The sequence below is a fragment of the Mixophyes fleayi genome, chromosome 7 (assembly GCF_038048845.1).
Source record: "Mixophyes fleayi isolate aMixFle1 chromosome 7, aMixFle1.hap1, whole genome shotgun sequence".
In the NCBI taxonomy this organism is placed as follows: Eukaryota; Metazoa; Chordata; class Amphibia; order Anura; family Limnodynastidae; genus Mixophyes; species Mixophyes fleayi.
Window position 1 is genome coordinate 24,373,850 of NC_134408.1, and position 19,639 is coordinate 24,393,488.

Sequence of the window (19,639 nt, forward strand, 5' to 3'; positions counted from 1 at the left end):
CCTTCCTAAAATACATTACACACCCGCTAGGTCTCGAAATCACAGCAATCGGAATTTTACAGTCGCTGTAACTGCTATCGACATTATCGTCTTCGCAAAATCCTAACACTCTCGTTTTCTCCCCATCTTTGTTCTGTTGTGAAGTTTCCAACCCAAAAAATAAATCCTGTCTTGTCTTCTCAGTCTCAGGGTTCCATCTTTGTTTCGAATTAAAAGTACATCCTTGTTTCAAAATGTTTGTTAAATCCATTAAATCTTTTGGGGGAATCAAATGCAGTTAGACAGTTATACTATTTCTTTTGTAATGAACTCTTAATTTAGATACATCGGGACATACACTGATTGGCCGTGTTAGGATTGTGTCCTGAACTTGTGTGGCATGCAGTTCCTCTGCTCCACCAGAGGGGATGCAGTTCTGGACTTTGTGTACCTCACCTGTGGACATTTTACCTATGAGGGGTTAATCTCCTGCACCAACCTCCCTGCTGTATATCTATGCCCCTTGCTTTGTTGTTCTGATCTCCGGCTTGATCCAGTCTTTTGTTCCGGGTTTCCTGCATCTCTTCCGATTCCTGATCCTGGCTGATTGACTGTTTCATCATTGCCCCTTCCAGTTTTTTACCATGTAAGCCTGCCACTCCATATTATCATTCCAAGTTGAGTTTACTTACACTTCAGTGACTTTTGCTTCTATGATATTGTAGCTTGTATTATTTTTATTCCGGGACTTTTTGTGGTGTACTATGTTTTGTTACTCACATGTGTTAATCTTAATAAACTTTACCATTATTTTACTTAATTTTGACTCCTGCTTCAACTGCTTAAATAAAAACACACTGTGATTGATAACAGGCTTCTTTTTAAGCTACATAATTGCAAGTTTCTCCTATGCTTGGGTATGAGGCTATGCACCAAACTGGCAAGGCTGTTCAACTACCATATCGGGGGAGGGAACCAAGGACTTATCCAGCTTTGGCTTTATCCTGGTTATCCTGTGAAATGGCAGGAACAGGGATAGATCAAACCAAGCACTGTTTTTCCAGTCCGTCAGTGGCCAGTGTTTGTGTTTCTTGGCACACATTGTTTTTGGCTAACGGGAGCTGAACTCGGACTGTGGACTTCTATAACCCAACTGTTGAAATGATGATGGTTTGTGCATCCTGATATGTCTCTTTCAGTATCATTATTGTCTTGAGCTGAGAGGTAGAACTAGCAAGCTGTGGGCCCCGGTGAGGGAAGAAGGGAACTGGGCCCCATTATCTCCATGGGCCCCGGTGCACGGCACCTACTGTACCAATGGTTGTTCCGCCACTGCTTGAGCTGTTGACTGACTGACTCCTGCACAAGTAATCACCGTCCTCTTACTGAGTACAGTCGGTAAGTGGTGGCCCATTCTTGATACACACATGATATTATCATACAAAAAGCCACTTTGCTTCTTTTCTTTTATCATTGCAGTTCCGCAATATAGCTATATTACTAACGATACCCTAGGTCGGATGGAGCCATTATTATTATTATTATTACCATTTATTTATATAGCGCCACAAATTCCGCAGCGCAGTTGAGAATTGAACTCATGACCCCAGTGATGTAAGGCAGAAGTGCTAACCACTAAAGCTGGGTACACACTACAGAATTTTCCACCAACTTTTTATGCCGATTGATTTTACATGCGGTCGATGTCCCGATCGCTGGGTCCATGGACTGCATACACACTAGCCTTGTTTAGGACGATAAAGGGAAGAGCGGACGTTTGTTTAGCGACTTTTTACAGCCATGTTGTTGTGAGCAATGACTGTAATTTCGTACTCACTGCTGTAGATCGGTCGCAAACTTATACACACTACACAACGGAAACGAGATTGGAACAAAAATATTAAACTGTACGACCAACCAAATGAGGTGACAATCATCCATTTGGGCAGACTTTCGACCATCATGTCGCTGCACACACTGACCCGACTTTTGAACGAGCGGTCGTATGTCGGCTGGTTGAGCCGATTATTGGACGAAAACCGTGTACTGTGTACGCAGCTTTAGCCACCGTGCTGTCCCTATTAAGTGCAGGGGCAATCTGTGCCTGCACTTACAGGGACAATCTGTGGTGTGGGGCATTGTTGCTGGCACCGTTCAGTAGCTGTACCTGGTCTTGCTAATCCTGATGCAATCACGCCAACCATGTCTGACTCCCACTACCACGTTCAAAGTCACTTAAATCTTTTATCTTGCTCATTCTCCCCCTGAATCTCACACTCACAATTCAGGTGCTGATCAACAATTACATGCAGAAGGCAGGTCTACTTAATAAACTGCTCATGCAATGTGTATCTCCTGCCTTGTCTTTTGTAATTTTATTGGTATAACTTTGTTTTAACCGATCTTCCTTCATAAAACTGTCTCATTTTCAATCTATCCTCCGTGCCGCTTGTCAATTTATCTTTACCTCTCAACAGTCCACATCTGCCTCTCCTCCATGTCAGTCTCTGCACTAGTTCCTGATTCCTTACTGCTGTTCTTTAAAAGCCCCTAATTATTCAACTTTGTTTTACATTTGTAGTCTCCAACAGCCAATCACTATGTTCAAAGATGTCCTTTACACCATCACCTCTATAACACTTTCTCTTTCATATCTGTAATGTGGTCCACAATGGCTCCAAAGTAACGCCTGCATGGGACAAAAACACACACAGAATCCTCCCAGCACAGAACATAATTAAAACTGCTTCTAAAGTATTAACATGTAGTAATATCAGCTGCATACATCATCAAATACATGGTGAGACACGTCCCACTTTAAAGGCGTCTCCCTTAATAAGACCGTCCTAACGCTATCCAGTGGAAGTACCAACACCGGGTCATATATATTAATGTACAGTATCTTTAAAGTGTGAGCAAAACGTACCGTGAGGTACCCCAAATCCTCAAGCAGGTGCTGGAAAGACAGAATCTCCCAGCACTAGGCGAATGTGTGGATCCAAATTGAATGTGATACACATTAATGATCACGGTGGCTTAGTGGTTAGCACTTCTGCCTCACAGAACTGGGGTCATGAGTTTAATCCCCGACCACGGCCTGATCTGTGAGGAGTTTGTGTGTTCTCCCCGTGTTTGCGTCGGTTTCCTCCGGGTGCTCCGGTTATGGCCAGAAGATGACTTCTATCAACTTGTGTGTGTGGTCTGAAGCTTGTAGTGATCCGGGACACTCAACCCCAATGACCGGGACTAAGACTGTGTGCACACTACAGGTTTTCACCGTTTAACAGGCCAATCACAAGTCTGATATCGATTTAGTTTGTACGCTCCCAGAATCTTGTTTTATCATTCCAAAGCACATCGTATCGTTTGATTTGATTTTATAAACAGACTAAAAATCTCAGTCTAACAATGGAATGATGTTGGGCACATTCTGCAGTGTGTACGCACTCACAACCGCCAGCATAGGCAGATCTCCATAGAGTTTACAGTCACAATTGGTTCAGCCGATGGTTATGACAGATGAAGAGCACAGATCTGAAGGTAAATCTTGTATAGTGTGTACACATGAATCGGCTGCTGATCGGGACTTTCAGTCGTTGGTAAAATCATTAACAATACTGCATCAGGAGAATTTTTCTGTAGTTTGTTCTCAGCCTAAGCAGCGATAGTGGCAGAAGTAGTCTTTCTCCCAAGTTGTATCACAAGAATGGAATGTCTTGCTTTGGTACTCTCTCCCAACTCTGCACCTGGCAAGAGTCATCTGAAGACCCATCTTTTCATAAAGGTTTACTCCTCCTTACTGAACCCATCTCAACCTCAACTGACTCACTGATTTTTTTTTTAACCACCAACTTACCTAACACCACTCCTATCCCCTTCGCGTGGAGCTTATGGTTGGCCACACTTCATCTTAATAACCCTTTGTTACATATTTCAGATTGGCTCAAACAACGCCTTTTACTTCCCAGATCTTTCTAGATTGTGAGCTCTTGTACTCAGGGTACTCTCTACAGTCTCTATATTCCATATGTAATTCCCCGCAAATGCACTGTTCTACTGGATACATCGACATACTCTATCAGTAAACAATAATATAAAAATGTACAACAGATAATGCCTATTAAAATCTATTCAAATTGCTGAAAGTATGTGTTTATTTGGCATTAAAAATGTCTTTTTTTTAATTATTTATTTATAAAAGTCTTAACCCTCTGAGGGTTTTGCTGTATCTCTTGAAATATTATCCCCAGATAATCTCCATAGAAACAAGCATAGAATTTAATGATAGAAAAAAAACCTACAGGTTCATCTATTCTGCCCTTTTTTGTAATTTTTTTCATGGGGGGTGGGTGAGGGTGTATTTTTCCTTTTTAATATTTTCTATCAAAGTTTTACCAATAGCCCTACGCTTGTCCCACCCACTCTTCAATTATTTTACTGTATGAGTCCCCTCCAACATCTCATGGATCTGTCTCCTATTCTGTACAAAAGTTCCTCGTTATGTTACCTTCCAGTTTTCTTCCTTCCAGTTTCAAAGTGCGTCCCCTTGTTCTAGAAATTCTCTTATTATTAAAAATGCTGCCTTCCTGAGCTCTATTGCTTTTGATATATTTGAATGCTCCTATCATATCACCTCTGTCTCTTCTCTCCTATAATCCGTAGATGTTGTACTCTACGGGCAGATTCACTTCGGCAACGTTAGTCTAGGATTAATGTGACATTAGTACTATTACCTTTAATATGGTGTTTACCCGGATGTTTACTCGCTACCCCAAGAGGTGTGAGCAACAATCAGCATCCGTACGGTAATACTGCGCACTTTTACCGTACTAACAATAATAGTGCGCAGGTCGAGTTATTGAACTGGCCTCTTCACGTCTTTCCTGATAAGCTGGTGTGCTTCCTATGCACCATGTTAGTAGCCATGCTGTCATTTTATTTTTCTCTTTTATTAATGTCTTCCTGATCATGCTGCATAACTATATACAGTACTGGAGGTGACGTCTCACCAGTGACCTATTAAGTATCAATAGAACTTCCAAGTGATCCGATGACCACACTGCTCCCTGACCTTCATACGAGCTTGTACTATGACTCCAAGATTCCTTTCCTCTGTTGTTGGCATGACATCACCATTCATTCTTTATTCTGATTTCAGATTTCATGTCCCACATTCATTATTTTACTTTTTTATGTATCAAATGTAAGATTAAGTTTTACCCCTTCAGGGGAATCAACCGTATTTTAACTAGTTGTGTCATCTGCAAAAAAAGACCTTCCCTTGTAGTAATATCACTAATGACTACATTATACAAAGCAGTACCCAAGACTGAATCCTTTGGTACTCAGATAGTTACGAGCCGTCCAGTTCATCTTACACCATTGGACAGGGGGGTGGAGGAAGGATGCACTGGACAAATAGTGATGTAGTATGAGCTGCAGTCCGGACGGGGGTAACCAATCCCCTAAAGTAATATAGTCTGGATAGTTCGGATGCGCTCAAATACTGATATCAGTAAGAGGGTGCAGTGTAGCCCAAAGGCAAGTTAAAAATGTCTTATGATGATGGTGGGCGAAGAAACGGCAATATGGGGCGAAAGTATGAAGTGACCAACAAAATGCTGCACAGTAGTCTGTAATGGAAAGACAATTAGTCTGTAACAGTCTTTGGTGTGGCACAAAGAGTATAATAGAGTGTCAAGTTCAGTAGCGGTGGGGACACCATTGCCTGCAAAACGCTTCCTTCTGTCCTTTAGCCAAAGCTTTATCCATTCCACTAGCTTTGAGTTGAATCCAAGGTTTTTCAGTTTCTGAATTGATTTCTTCTTGGATATTGTACCAAATGCCTTGCTAGAATCTAACTAAGTGATATCCGCTAATCCACCCTGACCTATCATCTTTAGTTACAGCATCCGATAAATCCACTAGATTTTTTCAATTTGATAATCCATCAGAAAACCCAGACTAACTTGGATATTTTAATTTGTTTGTCCCTAAATAGTCAACAGTTTTTTAACACAGGAGTATAACTATCATATTCTTCCCTATTGTCTTTTTTTGTATAGTGGAACTAAATTTTCCACCCGAAATTATACACGTCAGCAGTGATTGGTTAACAAGTTTCCCTTCATTCTTTTAATACTCTTGCATGTATACCGTCAGGATCCACAGACTTATCTACCCTGTTACCTGACAGTTCAGGTAACAGCTGTAGTAAATATATACTGTATATAGGGGCAGATATATCAATTTGTCTAAAAGGAAAAAGTGGAGGTGTTGCCCATAGCAACCAATCAGATTCTAGCTATTATTTATTTAGCGCATTCTAGAACATGAGAGCTAGAATCTGGTTGCTACGGGCAACACCTCCACTTTTACTTTTTAAAAGATTTGATACATCTACCCCATTGTGTATGTTATTCCCTTCTAGTGCAGGTGAGCCCTTTAAAGTTTTGCAGTAAATAGAAAGGAAAAATAGTAAATTAGGCAGACCATACTACCGTACTCCTACATCATATCCACCCCTTTAGTTTAGCATTTGTTACCCTTTTTTACGGACTACCACCCAGTCAGAGATTTACATAAATGATCTCTCATTTGGGCAGCACGGTGGCTCAGTGGTTGGCACTTCTGCCTTACAGCACTGGGGTCATGAGTTCAATTCCCGACCATGGCCTTATCTGTGTGGAGTTTGTATGTTCTCCCCGTGTTTGCGTGGGTTTCCTCCGGGTGCTCCGGTTTCCTCCCACACTCCAAAAACATACTAGTAGGTTAACTGTCTGCTATCAAAATTGATCCTAGTCTCTCTCTCTCTCTGTCTCTCTCTCTGTATGTCTGTGTGTGTTAGAGAGTTTAGACTGTAAGCTCCAATGGGGCAGGGACTGACAATGCTGCGGAATTAGTGGCGCTATATAAATAAATGGTGATGATGATGACTAAAGTTGACATTTCTGAAATTTAAAACCAATTAAAAGACCTAAATGACTAAATAAGTTTGTGCTGTCGTCATATATCATGTTGCTAAAAAAAGACATTACTTATAAGTCACTACACTAAACAGTTTTCTTTAACTGTTATCTAGGTCAGAAAGTAGATAGTATTAATTACAGGCATATAAGGTTGCTTTCGGAATTGTTTTATATTTATTTTAAATATTTAAAAGACAAGTTCACGTCAACTGTAAACGCACAGACTTTGGGACAGAAATACCCAATGTCCTTTGCATTCGTGGCAGCAGAATAAAACTGTTTTGTGTGATAGGTGCAAGAAACAATCTAAATGGGGTGGAGCTAGACATTTAACTGATGTACTGCCTCTAGTGGTGAATGTTAGTAGTGCTAGTTAAATGTTGCCATTCCCTTGGCAAGCATCTAGGGGCATCCGATAACAAGGTCAGCTTTTTAGAGAGATTGTTTTAATTCGTATGGGTGCTCTCAAACAGACTTTTGTTATCCCAAATTTTTTATGTTATTTATAATCAAGTAATGTGGTGTGGACACAGATGAGAGTATCCCACTGGGTTATCCTAAAAAAAATAGTATAATCTTTCTATTGCACCCTTCCAAACTAAAATCCTTCCGCTCTAGACAGAGTCTTAACTAAATGGAAGTGGTATTACCAGATTAGATGAGGAGATGTGTGAAAGGCATCAACTAGGTAGATCATTTATTCATACTTGCCCACTCTCCCGAAATGTCCGGGAGACTCCTGAATTCCGGGTAGGTCTCCTGGACTCCTGGGAAAGTAGGGCATTCTCCCACATCTGCTCTCTTCAAAGTGGGGAGAATTTGAAGTCTGCATGACGCAATCTCTGGGAATCGCATAATTTTGGGTCCGCCCCCTGCGATAAAATCACGCGTTTGCATCATTGCGTCTTTGGTCAGGGCCAAATGACACGATTCGCAGAGCCCATCTTTAGGTCTGGGTTACCTATAGCTGACATCAGAGGGGCCATTCTTTTTTTTTATACTATAAACACTTTTACCTGTCCTGCCATGCGCACTCTCATTGTGGCTCAGAATCCCGCTTGTATGGGGGAACTTCCAAAACTCAGAAGCGGACATTCACTTTGTTATGCATGAGGAGAACAAATACGTATATTTAGGCAACATGTAATGCACTGCACATCCCCATATTCTGCAGTAGGTAACTAAGCCTTAGTATGTGTGAGTTCTTACATGCACAATGTACACTTGTGTGTATGGAAAACATTTTTAAGGGTTTTGTATACATGCAGCACAGTAGATTTGTGACATATTGTATTGTATAAATGATTAATTTTAAAATAGTTTTAGTAAGTTTAGCTTTCTATCTGTTGTTTCTGTGTATATAATTGCTTTGCCGCCTGTATTTGTGGAATATATTGGTGCATTTTCATCAAGTGAAGCAAAAAAATAAAACTCCATATTAGTGTATATATCGATCTATTTAACAAGCAGTGACTATCCAAAATGCCAAGGTAAATAAACATGATGATGCTTACTGCCCCCCCCCAAATCATAAATAGACTCCGTAGGCAGATAGGTGAGCCAGACTTTTACAAATATGGCATAGACAATTGAGCAACCATTTCATTATTATTCAGCTAATACATTTTTTTTATGGTAGCCAAAAAGGTAACACAGAGGAGTTGAACATGTACTCCGGTTTATTAATGTATGTTTAGTTTCTCTTTTATATTTAGTAAAATCGATCAATCATATCTTGTATAGAGATATTATAATCAGAAGAAAAATCTGCCTGTGTACTTACAAATGTAGTTTTTCCAAATTTAATCTTAATACTTTACAGAATAATTATACCCGGGATGGACAAGATGATGCTGTCCAGGGGCGTTACAAGCGGCCACTGTTCAGAGAAAAGGGACACACATTGACGTTGTGGAGAAACAAGATATCCCATTATGAGATCATGGGACAAGTGTCCTTGTGCTCACACAGCCCAGGCTGTAGGTTAGCCTATGGTTATCTAGCCGACCAACATGGTGAGAGGACATCATCCAATCACAGACTAACCGGCCACATCCAGTGGACTGGGTAAATAATCTGCAACATCACAGTCTCCACAAACACAACCGAAAGGGATATTACCCTAATTAAGAGGGCCACATGCGTGCCTTGGACCTCCTGTTGTCCACCCCTTGAATTGCAGAGTCAAAAGAAAATGTTATAAACTCACAGGTCACAATTACGTTGTTATTATACATCTCTAAAACAGCTTTGAATTCCTCAAATGAGAATTTGTCAACAGGACAAAGGGTCCAGAGATTCAATTGCTAAAGATGGGACCAAGAGCAAGGGAGAAAAAAAAATCACAGAGATATAAAAGGCACAATGACAACGTCAAACAATGAGGTTGATATAATAAGCACAGACGGACACATCTGAAAACATAAATCAGACAATAGGCTCACACACACACAATAGGCAAGTATACTGGTGTCAGACATAATGAGGGCATGTTCTTGTAATATGGAATATCAAGGACAGCTCTTACATGAAGACATATACAGTATATATAGGAATGGATGGTGTGATCTAGGAATGCTCTGATCCCCCTCGCTGTCGTGCAGCGATCTGGAACTCCCCTACTGGTGCTGGAAGGGTTAAGGGAAGCCCAAAACACCTGCTGTTAAAGAGACAGCACTCTCGCTCCCTCCTCCCACACAGCTGACCTAGAAACCAACATGCAGCCTCTAGGACCCAGCTGCAATCAGCCATGGGATATGGGGAAGAAATAGTTTGTGGGGGTCTGAGCGGAGAATATTAAATAATAGGGTGGCAAAACAGGGGGGGGGGGAAGAGGTTCGGTGTGGTTATCAATTAAAATAAATGATGAAAAAATTAGATAGGTGTGTGCTTAATCATGTATAGTGACTAGACACATGGACACAAACCGTGCACCAGAACACTGTATTTTGTAGGGAGAGAGCCATTAATAGACCTGCAGAGGGGGGCATGCAAAATAACCTGTTTGCAAATAATAGGGATGGGAAGAAGGAGACAGTTGAGCTAAAGAGAGAGATATACTTCTATGTTGGTTAAAGCACCTGCGAGATCAGAGAAGCAGAGTGCTCAGAAGGGAAGCTAGACAGGAGGAATTAGGAAGCATCTGAAAAGATTAATTAGAGTGTTAGCGAGAGGGACACATAGGGTTATTAGAGGACAAGAGAGAGAGAATGATGGGGAAATAGCGAAGAGAGTAGACAGAGGAAGGAGGGAGATCAGAAGAGATGGGATAGAGTGCAGGGGAGGGGGGAGGCAGAGAGGATAAACAGGGAGGGGAGAGACTGTCACATAATAGACAGAGAAAAGGGGATATAGGAAGAATAAGAGGGATGAAACAGAAATAAGCACAGACTGGGAGATTTAGACATACAGACCAGGAAAGGATGACAAAAGAGAGAGAGAGAACAGGCTGAGATAGAATAGCAGAAGGGACGGAGATTACAGACCAAGGGAAGACTGAGAATAGCAGAAGGATAGGAGACAGAGACTGTAGACCCAGGGAAGGGGTGGAATAGCAGAAGGGACGGACACAGAGACTGTAGACCCAGGGAAGGGGTGGAATAGCAGAAGGATAGGAGACAGAAACTGTAGACCCAGGGAAGGGGTGGAATAGCAGAAGGGACGGACACAGAGACTGGAGACCCAGGGAAGGGGTGGAATAGCAGAAGGATAGGAGACAGAGACTGGAGACCCAGGGAAGGGGTGGAATAGCAGAAGGGACAGAGACAGAAACTGGAGACCCAGGGAAGGAGTAGAATAGCAGAAGGAAAGGACACAGAGACTGGAGACCCAGGGAAGACTGAGAATAGCAGAAAGGACAGAGACTGCAAAGCCAAATAAGGGAGAGAACAGCAGAAGGGACGGAGATTGTTGACCCAAGTAAGGAAGACAAAAGCAGAAGGGACGGAGACAGAGACTGCAGAGCCAGGTTAGGGAGACGGAGACAGAGACTGCAGAGCCAGGTTAGGGAGAGAACTGCCGAAGGGACGGAGAATACAGACCCAGGTTAGGGAGACGGAGACAGAGACTGCAGACCAAGGAAAGGGAGAGAGAGGTGCAGCAGCTGAGACTACAGACCATGGAGAATACAAAAGAGCAGGGGGATAGATGGTGAATACTGCCAGGGCAGGTAGGAGACAGGAGAGGACAGTGGCTTGCTATACCTCTAGCTCCATTCACAGGCTCTCTGGGCAGCTGGGTGGCATTGCATACACAGCTAGAGGACAGGTTAGGACAGAAGGGGAGGCCCAGCTTATGAAAGGTAAAGCAGTGTCTAATATGTGACTGGATCAAGCAATACGGGTACAGAAGACACTCCAGGACAATCGGACATGAGAGAAGAGGAAAGAGGGCTCTCACCCAGGATCTGATTACTACCACATACCGGTAAGGAAGCCCTATGCACACCAATACCCTCTTCAGTGCCAGGCCAACATTAACTCTTACTAACATGGGGGTCCACAGAGGGTGCTTCCCCTAAACTCCCCACCAGCAGCGTTAACCATGGCAATTTATACACGTTGCAAGCCCAAAAATTAGATTTTTACAGTAACCAGACTTATATGATAAGCTGTGCACCCCTTCCTTACCAGACACATTCACCGTTCTGCTGCCAATGACACCTATATGTGAACCTAGTCTATCATCAGCTTTTCTGCTAATTAACCCATAACATGCATGACAACTACAGCCAGCGCATTAACCTATTTTTTATCAAGTCTGAATGAGCATCAGATCATTAACACTTTTCTGCCCAGCAACTGCAGACCATCGCTTTTCTGGCAAATCTCCTTTTAGCCACGTCTGCTGTCAGAGGCCTGCAGATTGTTGCTCCGGTAGCCAGTCCCTGCTACATAGCAGACCATTATAATAACCATCTACAGATCAATCTTATGTGTTCCTTGCTCTGCCAGACACACAGACACTCATAGCACCACTACATATTAGGCCTTTCTGCACAAATAAAGGATTAGTATAACACCCCAGCACCATATCTGATAAGCCTTGCAGAACTATGCTTCCTACAGCTCTTCCTGGCCTTGTATTATTATGCATGCATTAATAGTCATGACATTACAGCATTGAAGTCCAGTTGGTGTATCCTGGAAAATATATGTATAGTTGTGTACTTAACTCTGTAAGAGCTGCCTTGGCCAGCCTGCAGGGTCACTCCTACAGAGTAATGTTATGTTGGAGTGTTATGTGTATATGTCTGACACATGCGGGCCTCTACGAATGACACCTACAGGGCAGAACTGTGGTCATGAAAAGAGCTAATTCTGCGGCATTGTGCAATATTTGTATGTGAGACAGACACACTGTGCGCCTTTGTGTGAATCACACCGAACTGCAAGGCTGCATAGAAAACCTATTTGCCTCTTATCATAACACAATTCATTGTTCTCTACATGCTTGTGTGCCTAGATAAATGGCTACTTGTATGCTTGCTTCTGTGCATGTACATGTTCATTTTTTGCATACTCCATGCCTACAATAGACAGGATAGCAATGAAAAGACCTATTTGTATTATTTAAGAACCTACACACATACAGCCTGGCTATGAAAATTATTCTAAATCCACACATATCTGGTGTACATCTTTTTTTACCTCAGGAATTTGCATGTGTCCGTTGTCAGGGATACATGGAAAACTATGTGTCAGCCATTTTGAATTATGTCTTGCAAACCAAGACATATTTCTTTGTCTCTAGGAAAACAACAAGACAATGGCTAAATGTATTGAATAACAAAAAGCAACAACAATTGTGGATATATCAACACATGGCTCAAATAGTAAAGCACTTTATAATAAAATCTAGAAGCAGCTGGGTATGTTAAAAAACTATGATGTTGAAACTTTGGCCAGTGTTGACATTAGCCAGTTTTTTTTTGTCATGTTAATTTCAAAATTAATTTGTTCCATTTTTAATAGGTGGAGATGATGATTATGATTATTATTATTATTTTTTACCTCATAACATTGAAAATGTCAGAAAGGTATGAAATGGGATTAGAATTTTCCACAGGGTCAAAATCCTGCAAGCAAGGTGGTGCTAAATTCACCTTGTAGTTTGCCATTAGCCTCAGGCGGCTGACTAATGTCAAGTTTAGCTACAGTGTTGTTCTGGCCCTGGTACAGACAATGGATGTTCCTTAAATAATCACATAGGGTGAAGTTACTGAGACATTGCAGTATGTACCTCAGGTGTAATGTTATACTAAGAGGCTTATTCATCTATCACTGGGAAGCTTCCCCCGGGAAGGCTTCCATTCTGTGTGCTGTCTGTACAGGTGTGTGACAGCTCTAGGGGCTGTCTGCAGCTGGGTGTGCTCTGAGGTGTGGCTGTGTGCGCTCAGGGGGCTGGTGGGGGGACGCCACAAAATCTACAGTGTGTCCTAGTCAATGCTTGTGCAGACATGGCTGTGTACACCGAAACCTTACTGAGTAAGTACATCTTTTATGCACTCTGTCTGGTCACAGTATGGTCTGTATGTACAATGCTCTTATGCAAAGTGTACACACAAAAGGAACAAATACCAGGAATCACTTAACCAATCAGTATATATACACTTGCAAATCATTTACATGCATATTTGTGTATTAGATGTATATTTCTTTAAACACACATGCATGGAATATTATGCTTCCTGACAGCAACATCTGAATGATGTAGGAAGATGTATGATCAACTAGAATTATGGGGTGTACTCACAAATTACATATATTAGTTACCTAGTCTGTGTGTGCTAGGTTACCTTGATATGATCTTGTATACAACAGTGACAGCTGATGTTCTTCCATGTGTGATTGGAACCGACAGTACATTTATAGAATGTTGTGTACAGATATCACAATATCAATTCTCTGTCTGCTGTTCCAATCGTGTAATTGCATGATTACTTTCCGCTAAAGCATTGTTCTATGTATTTGTGTGCGTTTTAAAGGTACATCCTTCCTTCCTACCAAGTACAGGGATTATTTGGTGTGTGCAAACACTGAATTGTTGCAATTACACCAAGCTTCTGCTGTGTATCGGGGAATAATTGTGCTTTGTGATATGTATACACATACTTATATTTGGGATGTGTGTATGCAGTTTTCTCACTTGTATATTGAATTTTTGTACTTATACTTGATGTAAAGATATGGATTTGTGTTTCATGTGCAGATAAAGCCATTCACTGTATTTGTTGTTTATAAACAGGCTCAGTCCTACATGTTTTGTTTTGTTTTGAGTGTAGCTAAATTCTTTACACGCTCTTATTTGTTGTTGGCTTATTGTTATATATGTGATCTTTTGTGTCGATGCTGATTCCTTCCTTACGTCTACCTGCTATTTGCATTTGTAGGGTTAATCCCACTGTTAGGTGATATATGAAATATCTGTTCAGGTATACGAGGTTCAGGAACCTGACACCTGGGAGACAATGAGGCCCAGAGCAGAAATTTAATATGCTTCCTTTCCCAGTTTTCTTGCACTGCAGGGTGGGACAAGAGGACTGACTGTACTAGGAATCTGTATATCAAAGAGAGACAGGAGCACATTAACTCCCTGCGTGCCATTTCATAGAGCGCTGTCTGCACTGTTCATCCAGGGAATGGTCATTAGACTGAATATACTATTTATTTTTTCTTTTTCTTTAATTCGTTTTGCCACCATCCAGTGACCCAGTGACCGAGATTGTATATCTATCAGACACAGTGGAGAAGATTTAGCAATGCAGCCTGGGTGCAAAAAAAGGCATTCTCATTGAGACGTGTATTTTACATGAGCGGTCTAATACACTGCCATGCACCGAGTGTGCTGCCAGTGGACAAGCCATTTTGTTAGCATCTCATCCTGAACTTATTTATGGATTATTATGAACCAGTAATGTTACTATATTACAATTAGGCTTTTTAATGCCGTAAACTAAGCTACTTGTGAATTAAATAAATTCACAAAACTAAGTCCCTTCTCAAATTCCCTGGGGTTCCATAAATGGAGTGTTTCATAGTTGCATGAAAGTCATGTCAAGTCAATGTCAATTGGATAGCAAAACTGGGGGGAGCCATTTAAAGAACAACATATGTCCGTATGCAATATACATGGAATTATTTGATTATATTGCACTAAATCCCTCTAGCATTTGTTCCATCCATCCCAGCTGTCATGATTAATGCTGTGAGTGTTTAGGAGAGGATTGGGGTGTGCTTGTATTGCATCAGTGGAAGGGGGGAAAGGACAGTGGATAGAAGCTGAAAGTTTTCTTGTCTAAACAATTGGATGACTTGTTTTCATGATCAGCGCTCTCCTTTATTTAGCATACTAGGAACCCGTCCTACCTTCATGCTGTCAACCTGCGGGGACAAATGGTGATTACAGTGGTGGAAGATGCAAGGACGGGACCCCCTCAGGGCACTCAGCATCCTCAAATTGACCCCGATTTCAAACAGTGCTGACAAAAAGAAAAATGTTACCTTTGTGTTAATACATTTTATTTTTTCTACATTAAATGGGATGGCCACTCACACATCTAAACATTTACAAAATCCAGAGTGACAGTCCGGAGCGGGGGTCTTCTCTCCCAGCCTACACGCTTGGCAGTCTTCATGCTCTGCTGTGCCTTGTCAACTAGTACATTTGACGGATCAATCCCATAGCAAGGAATAATAGTGCACTGTCAAACATACTATTGTCAAAGCTCAGCAGAGCTGAGAAACGGTCAAGTGTGCAGAGCAGCAGAGAAGGACCCAACACAGGATTCTCACATCACTATTGACTTTCTAAATTGCAGCTATTTGATTATTACATTATACTGCAAAAATTGTTTGTTATTGGGATTGTATTTCAGCACTAAAGCTGTGTAGGGAGTATCAAGTTCACGAAATGTACTGTACATCAAGGGGGTAAATGTATCAAGCTGAGAGTTTCCGGCGGGTGTGAAAAGTTGAGATCTTGCCCATGGTAACCAGATTCCAGCTGTCATTTTGTAGAATGTACTAAATAAATGATAACTAGAATCTGATTGGTTGCTATAGGCAACATCTCCACTTTTCAAACCTGCCGGAAACTCGCAGCTTGATACATTTAAGCTGTCTAACCTACTACCCCTATAGAATTACCCTTTTCATTCAAATTATTCATTTTTTCTATTTTACTCCTAAAATACTGCTCAGTTATAGCTAAAATGGATCATGAGAGTGAGGGGGATTGTCCCTGTCTTTATTATATATCAGCACTTTTGTGTGTTTTGAAGCTTTTTTTTTCTTACATTGGGCATACAGCACCTAGAAATGTGCCAAAGTGCAACTGAAAGGCACAAAATACATCCCGTGAAAGGTAAAGGACAAGACCTCTCACAAGAGCTCTATCAGCTCAGAGCTGATGCAAATATCAAGTTCTAGGGCCTGATTCATTAAGGTACTTAAATTAAGAAGATTCCTATTTAAGTCTCCTGGACAAAACCATGTTACCAATGCAAGGGGTGCAAATTAGTTTTCTGTTTTGCACATAAGTTAAATACTGACTGTTTTTTCATGTAGCACACAAATATCAACTTTAGATTTCAGTGTACAAATAAGCTATCAAGTATTTGTGTGCTACATGAAAAAACAGTCAGTATTTAACTTATGTGCAAAACAGAAAACTATTTTGCACCCCTTGCATTGTAACATGGTTTTGTCCAGGAGACTTAAATAAGAAACTTCTTCATTTAAGATCCTTAATGAATCAGGCCCCTATTGTGGAGGGAAGATGGTGGGCATCCTTCCCCACAGCAAGGAATGCCCCTAAGATCGGCCCCCCTGCACTGCTTTATCTCATTTCAATAATCTTGCTCTACAAAATGAAATCTTATTTTTGCATTGCTCTGCAAAACTAGCTGCGCAGGTGCTCTTATTCCGTACTTGGCAAGGAACAGGCAAATTCTGTTGAGGATTACTTGTCTGGTTGGGGCTGTTGGCTATTTCCAGTTGTCCGCTAGTTGTAAGGTGGCAGCAGACATGATATGTCTGATTAATCTTCTTTTGGTGGTGGGTAGCTGATGGTAGCTGGTACACCCAGTGAAAAAAGAAAATATTTGGGCGACAAAGGGATGGCAAGATTCAGAACAGAGTTTACTAAGCTTTTAATGTCTTTCCAGAATGGGATCAATGTGGGGTACTGCCCCCAAATGTCAATGAAAACCGACAGCAGAACAACCTTGTCATAAATCATCTGAAACATCCAAAGTTTATAGGAAGTTTCCTTTATTTTGAAGCAGAGTAGATTACTAGCTGTCTTTTCTCTAATTTCGGACCATTCTTCATCATTTTTGATTTCCTGAAGGTTGGCCGTCCAAATTTGTTCATGTGGGCCTTTTAGTGAGGTCTCAGGTTTGACAAGTTCATCATATAGTGTTGAAACTAGTCCTTTCGTGGGAGCCTGTCTTAGTCAAGCTGAAGATATTGGTAGTATTTGAAGATATTGGTAAAAAAAATAATTATTGGGAATGGCAAATTGTGATGGTAACTCTGGAAAGTCTGGGAATGGTTGGCCATGAGTAAGATCATTCAGTTATCTAATGTCACTTGTCAATCAAGGTGGGTGGAATCAGATACTTGTAAGGTCTGAGCGAACTGATCTGAATCCTGGGTTGTTACATATTGGAATTATGGAGTTGGGACTAGTTGAACGGCTCTATTTTACGTGATCCCAAAATGATAGTGATAGTGATGATCAAGGGTAAAGAAGCCGCAGGAGCCACAAGAGGGAATGGAGGGAATCAACCTTGATTGAATTCACCTCAATTGCAGACCAAATTTTAGAGATATCTTTGGAGGACACCATTGGACACTTTGGGGTATATTTACTAAACTGCGAGTTTGAAAAAGTGGAGATGTTGCCTATAGCAACCAATCAGATTCTAGCTGTCATTTTGTAGAATATACTAAATAAATGACAGCTAGAATCTGATTGGTTGCTATAGGCAACATCTCCACTTTTTAAAACCCGCAGTTTAGTAAATACACCCCTTTGAGTCAGATGCTCCACCAAATAGTAGTGCTTTAAATTCAGTATGCCCAGGACTCCACACTGTGCTGAGAGCTGTAAGTTTTAGGAACTTAATTCTTGGAAGCTTGTTTGCCAATATAAAGGTCAAATCATTGCGCTGAATGGATCTAAACACATGGGGAGGAAACTGAATTGGGGGGGGATTTGGAATAGGTAGAAGATCCTAGGTAGGATGTTCATTTTCACTCATTTGATATGCCTTATCTAGGATATAAAAAACTTGTTCCATTTAGTCAGGACTGATTTGATTTCTTGTAGAATAGAAGGGAGGTTGGCCTGGAAGAGCTGGTGGTACTGCTTGGTGATGCATTTAGTTGACCAAATTCATCACCAAGCCATCATGCCATTTAAAGATAAAACTATTTCCCAACATAGGGCTAGATTTACTAAGCTGCGGGTTTGTAAAAGTGGAGATGTTGCCTATAGCAACCAATCAGATTCTAGCTTTCATTTATTTAGTACCTTCTACAAAATGACAGCTAGGATCTGATTGGTTGCCATAGGCAACATCCCCACTTTCTCAAACCCGCAGCTTAGTAAATCTAGCCCATAGTCTTTTCTGTATAGGTAAGGTAGAAATCTAGTATCTCAGTTTTTTGGGATTTTATCTTATATCTAGAAACCTACCATAGACTTCAGCCTCCACGACAGATATACCCAGTTGAGCTTGATTCCTACATGCAAAGGGCTAATCTATTAGCTAGGATTTTAGCATCATTTTTTAGGTTTATGTTTATCAGTGATACTGGCCAGTAATTAGAGCAGAGAGTAGGGTCTTGACCGACTTTGGACTCACCCCTATATTTGCTCACAGTCGAAGACTTCTTCCTCCAGAATTTGGTTTAAAAAGTCCCAGTACAGATGAAGGCTTTATAGATTTTATAGGCTCCGAGATCTCTTCCACCGTAATGTCCTCATTTAGAGCAGCTGAATTTTCACGCAAGAGTTTTGGGAGCGTGTTTTAAGCGGGATAGGTTTCAACTTCGTCCTTCAGTGCGTCGGGTGAGAGTGGAGACCTGGATAAATTATGTAATGTCCCATAGTATGCAGGAGAGTATTGCAGTTAATTACACTATGATAGTGTCAGTCTGCGTAAGGAGGTCCGCCGAGGAAATCAGCTTATGATTCGACAGAAGAGCGGCCAACTGATCCTCGAGGGGGTAAATTAATGAATTCACACTTTGTTGTCACCTTGTGATCTTCACAGATGATGCCTGGAGGCATTCAAGACAAACTAGTCAGAAATTGCTCCTTTATTTTCCATATATATATATATATATATATATATATATATATATATAATCTTTCTTTAATAAGAGCGAGTTGTCTAGGCGCCACCTGTAAGTACGCAGAGTCGCTTAATGAAATGGAGATAGATGTATAATCCCCGTGTAATCCGTCCATGGAGAGCAAGTCCTGTAACCAAGTGTGTTAATTGTTTTCAAAATGTTAATTATTAGTAACGGGGTATATTTAGGGTCATATCCTATAAACACATGTATTAATGCTTGATAAATACATCTGGTGTTTTTTTAATACAATTCAGAGGTGGCAGATAAAATAATGATTATTCTAAAGTGACATTTTTTTTAAGCCTTTGTTTTGTTATGACCATT

General features: G+C 41.0%; 1 protein-coding gene across 3 annotated transcripts in view; it reads left to right on the top strand.

Annotated features, from left to right (window-relative positions):
* The window catches only part of SBK1 (SH3 domain binding kinase 1), a 69,972-nt gene that overhangs the window by 40,004 nt on the left and 10,329 nt on the right, over positions 1–19,639 (top strand). Inside the window, exons 1-2 of one of the 3 annotated variants that reach the window (XM_075179397.1) lie at positions 9,954–10,914; positions 10,949–11,372. The exons of the other annotated variants lie outside the window; for them this stretch is intronic. The gene's annotated coding sequence lies outside the window, so the exon portion shown is untranslated. Of the gene's footprint in view, positions 1–9,953; positions 10,915–10,948; positions 11,373–19,639 lie in introns of those variants that run through there. 3 annotated transcript variants of the gene reach the window in all.